The sequence below is a fragment of the Suncus etruscus genome, chromosome 4 (genome assembly GCF_024139225.1).
Source record: "Suncus etruscus isolate mSunEtr1 chromosome 4, mSunEtr1.pri.cur, whole genome shotgun sequence".
Taxonomy (NCBI): Eukaryota; Metazoa; Chordata; class Mammalia; order Eulipotyphla; family Soricidae; genus Suncus; species Suncus etruscus.
The window spans coordinates 73,442,883-73,448,537 of NC_064851.1; the positions used below are offsets into that span (position 1 = coordinate 73,442,883).

A 5,655-nucleotide genomic window follows, 5' to 3' on the forward strand; every position below is an offset into this window, starting at 1 on the left:
TTGGGGTGTTTTTTCTGAGGTTTCTTTTAGTTGGTATTCTTCGGGCATGCAGGATTTGATCGCATATATTCATTTGCTCTGCTAGTTTCTCTTTAATGATGTTCTTGACTATTGATTCTTCCTAGAGATTTTCTTCCTGGGTCTCTGGGACTCCAAAGATTCTTAAGTTGTGTCTGTTGAGCTTATCATAGACTTCTATTTTCATCTGTTCTCATTCTTTGAGTAATTTTTCCATTGTTTGATCATTTGCATTAAGGCTTTTTTCCAATTTCTTCTGCTCTATGGAGTTGTTACTCATCTCATCTTCCAGAGTACTAATTCTATCCTCAGCTGCTGTTAACTCATGGGAAAATTCAACCATGTTTTTCTTCAATTCATCTACTGAGTTTTTCAGACCTGTCATTTGACCTGAAATTTCAGTTTGGAGTTTTCTGATTTCTATCTTCATATTCTCTTGATTCTTATTAGTGTTCTCTTCTATACTTTCTTTGAGTTCTTTGAACATCTTCCATATTGCGACTCTAAACTCCTTATCTGAGAGACTGACTAGTTGGTTGGTCATGTTTAAGTCATCAGAGTTGTCATCATCATTCTCTATGTTTGGTGCTGGCCTGCGTTGTTTTCCCATTGTCACACTTGTATTGTGGGTTTTTCTATGTGTTGTGGTTGTATTCATTGTCTAAATGATGTGCAGTGCCAAGAAGCAAAGCGGAGCAGCTGTGCTCCTCTGGCTCCACCCTTTCTGGGCTTGTAAACTCACCTCCAGGGAAGGCTCCAGGGAAGGTGAGCTGTCTGCAGATGAGCCACACACAGGATGAAATCAGGTCAAAAATGGAGCACAGCACAAAAGACAGGCAGATAGGTGTACTGGCATCTGAGTTCCAGCAGAGTTCAGCGGCTTCCCCTTTCTGGGCTTGTAAAGTCAGCCAATTCTTACTCACTTGGTCACTCACTCGGCATCTTCAGAATGCAGTTTTTTGGGGGTTTGCTTTCCAGGGCTCTGAGGAGAGCTTCAAGGATTCATAAAATACAGAGAAGCACAGGACAGGGCTCCCTTAAGTCCTCTGTTTCCTCAGAAGAAGCACAGCAGGGCGAAGACTCCGCAGGTAGAGCAATCAGCACTTCACCTGGCAATCCCCACAGTCAACCATTTCTTACTCACTCGCTCACTGGGTAGCTTCAGAATGCAGTTTTTTGGGGGTTCACTTCCCAGGGATCTGAGGAGAACTTCAAGAATTTAGAAAAGACAGAGAAGCATAGGACAGGGCTCCCTTCAGGTCCTCAGTTTTCTCAGAAAAAGCGCAGCAGGGCAGAAACTCCGCAGGTAAAGCAATCAGCACTCCACCTGGCAATCCCCACAGTCAGCCATTTCTTACTCACTCACTAGCTCACTGAGTAGCTTCAGAATCGCTTTCTGAAACTCTTAATCAATGTTTTTGTCTCGCATTGTGAGTGGCTTTGGAAGGATCAAAACAATACACAAATTGTATTAATCCAGCCTAGCTTCCATCAAAATTATACTGAGTTTTCTTTTTAGTTTAGTTTTGTTTTGGGGTCATACCTAGCAGATTTCAGTGGTTAGTCCTGGCTCTATGCTCAGAAACTGCTCCTGAAAGGCACAGGGGACCATATGTAATGCTGAAATTCAAACCACCATCATTCTGTATGCAAGGGAAACGCCTTACCTCCATGTTATCTCTCTGGCCCCTTAAGTGAGTTTTCAAACAAATGGCCAAAAGGCACATGAAAAATGTTCCACATCACTAATCATCAGAGATTTTCAAATTAAAACAACTATGAGGTACCACCTCACATCACAGAGATTGGCACACATCACAAAGAAAGAGAACAAGCAGTGTTGGTAGGGATGTGGAGAGAAAGAAACTTTTATCCACTGCTGGTGGGAATGCCATCTAATCCAACCTTTATGGAAAGCAATATGGAAATTCCTCCAAAAACTGGAAATTGAGTTCCCATATGATCCATCTATACCACTCCTATAATATACCCTATGAACACAAAAATACAATACAAAAATCCCTTCCTTACACCTATATTCATTGCAGCACTCTTTACCATAGCAAGACTCTGGAAACAACCAAGATGCCCTTCAACAAATGAATGGCTAAAGAAACTGTGGTACACATACACAGTGGAATATTATGCAGCTGTCAGGAGAGATGAAGTCATGAAATTTTCCTATACATGGATGTACATGGAATCTATTATGCTGAGTGAAATAAGTCAGAGAGAGAAAGTTGGAGAATGGTCTCACTCATCTATGGGTTTTAAGAAAAATGAAAGACATTCTTGCAATTATAATTTTCAGAGACAAGAGAGAAGAGGGCTGAAAGTTCCAGCTCACAACATGAAGCTCACCACAAAACTTGATGAGTTTAGTTAGATAAATAACTACATTGAGAACTATCCTAACAACGAGAATGTATGAGGTATATAGAAAGCCTATCTAGAGTACAGGCGGGGATTGGGTGGGGAGGAGGGAAATTTGGGATACTGGTTATGGGAATGTTGCACTGTTGATGGTGGGGGTGTGTACTTTACATGACTGAAGCCCAACCACTATCATGTTTGTAATCAAGGTGTTTAAATAAAATATTATTAAAAATTAAATAAAATACAATTTAACAATGAACATTTTATTTATTTTTTAAATTTTATTTTGTCTTTGTGATCACACGCAGCTATGCACAGGTTTTAATCCTGGATCTATGCTTTGGGATTACTCCTGACAGATAGAACCAGTTTGGCCACATGCAAGATAAAAGCCTTAATGTCTGTACTATTTTTCTGTCCCCCTAATAATTTTAATATGAACAAAGTTGAAATAAAATGCATCCTTAAGCTAAGTATATATTTTTACTGAAAGGAGAATTTTCATCTTTGATGTTCCTAAAATGTGGCAAGAAAACCATGACCTTATATTCTCACTAGGTTAATGTTTTTCAAACTTGACAAAATCCTGACATCTTTCAAACTTGTTTCCTTCCTGTATTCTCTCCAATTCTATCATTTGTCCTTAGTCTCATGCTGTTATTTTCCATTTATAAAGTTTTAAACTATATCTCTTTGGATTGACGTGGATCTGAGTGTGGTATAGCCAACTGGTTGAATAAAGCTGCTCTTGATTACCTTGGAGAGTTACTAAGGGTTACTGATTGGGGAACTAGAGCAAGAAAAGTTTGTTGTCCTGAAAACATTAGAAAACAAATCCCTGTTGAAGATCTGAGCTGCACAGACAGATCAATCTTACAACTATTTCCATGACAATGGCCCAGCTTCACCACCAACCCACTAAACACCCCAGGTATGCTGGTTTTCCAGCTGACAACTCCAAGGAGTTTTGGAGTCAGGCAGGGTCACCTTTCCCCTCTCCAACCCCTGCCTTTTGTCCCAGACATCCCAGATCTGTCAACTACATCCTTCACCCAGAGCTTTCTACTATGTCTGTGCAACTGGCCAATGCCATAGTCTCATGTAACTTTCAAAGAAAAAATAAAGAGAGGCCTAATTAGCAGAAAAAACTCAAGGATATACTGACCTTGCAGGGGTCTTCAAAGGTCCCCTATGAACCAATGCTGTCACCATATGAACTCTTCAGTCCAACACTACATATCCTCAAATTTTTGAACTGTAATAACATTCCATAATTTAAATTATGATTTCACAGTAATAATACACAAAATATTAAATAAGTTATTACTACCTGTCAAGGGGCAGGCTTTTGGGAGATTGGGAAACTGATGAAAAGTTTGGAGGAAATTTTACATTTATGATGGAATATTGAATGTCATAAATAGTAAGCCATAGGTGTTTAAAATAAAGTTTAAATATTTAATAATAAAAAATTAAAATAGAGGGAACAGTCTTTCGTCCCAACATTATCAATCAAATGATCAAATTACACCTTTGCCTAAACAAGGATAACAGAAGACAGTATCTTCCCAGTAGTGCTCCCATTATTGATTATCAAAAAAAATTTTTCTCTTAGAAATTAGAGGAAAGGGCCAGAGCAATAGCACAGTGGTATGGCATTCGCCTTGCATATGGCTACCCCAGGATGGATCTGGGTTCGATCCCCAGCGTCCGTTATGGTCTCCCAAGCCAGGAGTGATTTCTGTGCACATAGCTAGAAACAACCCCTGAGCTTCACCAGATGTGACCACCCCCCCAAAAAAATAAACAAAAAAAAAAGAAATTGGAAGAAATATGAATTCCAAAGCTTCTTAAATAGTTTAAAGGAAATAGAGGAATACGAATTTATATGTCATCTTTGTACAGTGGCCATGCTAATCTCTGTATTGTTCCAAATTTAGTGTATGTGGTGCCTAAGTGAGCACTAGAGGAATACATTTCAATTTCAAACCAAGACAATTAATAGTCTCATTTTTGACTAAGATTAGTGCTATATATATATTTATTTAAATAATATGAGATGAAAATATATTTACTTACACAAATTTTAGAATCTATACCATAAAGACAATATTTTATTCATATACCCCAAATCTTATTTTAAAGATACCATGAAAAAGTGAAACCCACCATTCTCCAATAGAAATGACCACTTTTTTTGTTATATTGTTTTCAGAGATGTTATTTACCATTTCACAGGAGAAAAATGACTACCGGTAAGAAAAATAGAACAGAAGAGATAGCGCAAGGCTAGAGTACAAGCTTTGAATGTAGGTGGCCTGGGCTAATACCCAAAAGTTAATGACCCAGCATGAACATAAGTTGGCCTGAGCACTGTGCTTCGAGTAGCTCCTAATCATTGATGAGTGTCTTTTATAAGAAAAACATGGAAAAAGAAATATGAAAGCATACATGAAAATATGAGCATGAAAGAGAAAATTATTCAAATCTTTCTGATATTTTTTGAGACCACAGTAAATCCTGGTTTTATATTCCAGGAGATAACAAATCTATAAACTTTCCTTAAACAAGTATGTTATTTTCACTTGAAATAATAAGATTCTCTTTTATCTAATCCACCTAATTCCTGCTTTACATTGCCCTATTTCCTAAGGTACTGTAGGCACTGGTTTATCAACATCTTAATGCAACTATGCCAACTTTCAAATAAAGCTCTTTGTTTGCTCCTAATACTTTTCCTTTTAAAATGTGATAACTGCAATATATATTGAATTTATATATGCACATATATATATATATATTCACTATTGAACTATGCTTAATACCCAAGGTCTAGAAACAACACAAATACCTAACCACAGAGAAGTAGATAAGAAATATGTAGTGCATTTTATAGTGTGTGCATCTGTTAAAATGCTCGTCTATCTACCTTTGAATCATTGTGAGCACACCATTGGCTACCATTTTCCCAGGAGTTCAATGGCCTTAGTCTTGTTTCAGCTGAGTTAAAATATATTTTTCTAATCATTGCAAGTCTTTGAAAAATAAATGTTCTTTGAAAAAGAAAAGAAAAGCAAAATAAATGATTCCTGGATAAGGTCTCTTGCGAAACCTGAAGATAAAATAAAAATGATTTTTATTATCACCTCTCATAAGGTCCTTGTTACCCTCCCCCAAACTTAGTGGGGATTTTTCCCCTCCTTTTCTATTTTAGGCAGAGGTAAAATTGCAACATTAATTGGGAACCTTGTATCTGTGTAT

General features: G+C 37.4%; 1 non-coding gene across 1 annotated transcript; it reads right to left on the reverse strand.

Annotated features, from left to right (window-relative positions):
- Positions 1–4,254: 4,254 nt before the first annotated feature.
- Positions 4,255–4,358, reverse strand: LOC126007616 (U6 spliceosomal RNA). Its single transcript, XR_007495142.1, has one exon. It is a non-coding gene; the product is annotated as a U6 spliceosomal RNA (small nuclear RNA).
- Between the last annotated feature and the right edge of the window lie 1,297 nt (positions 4,359–5,655).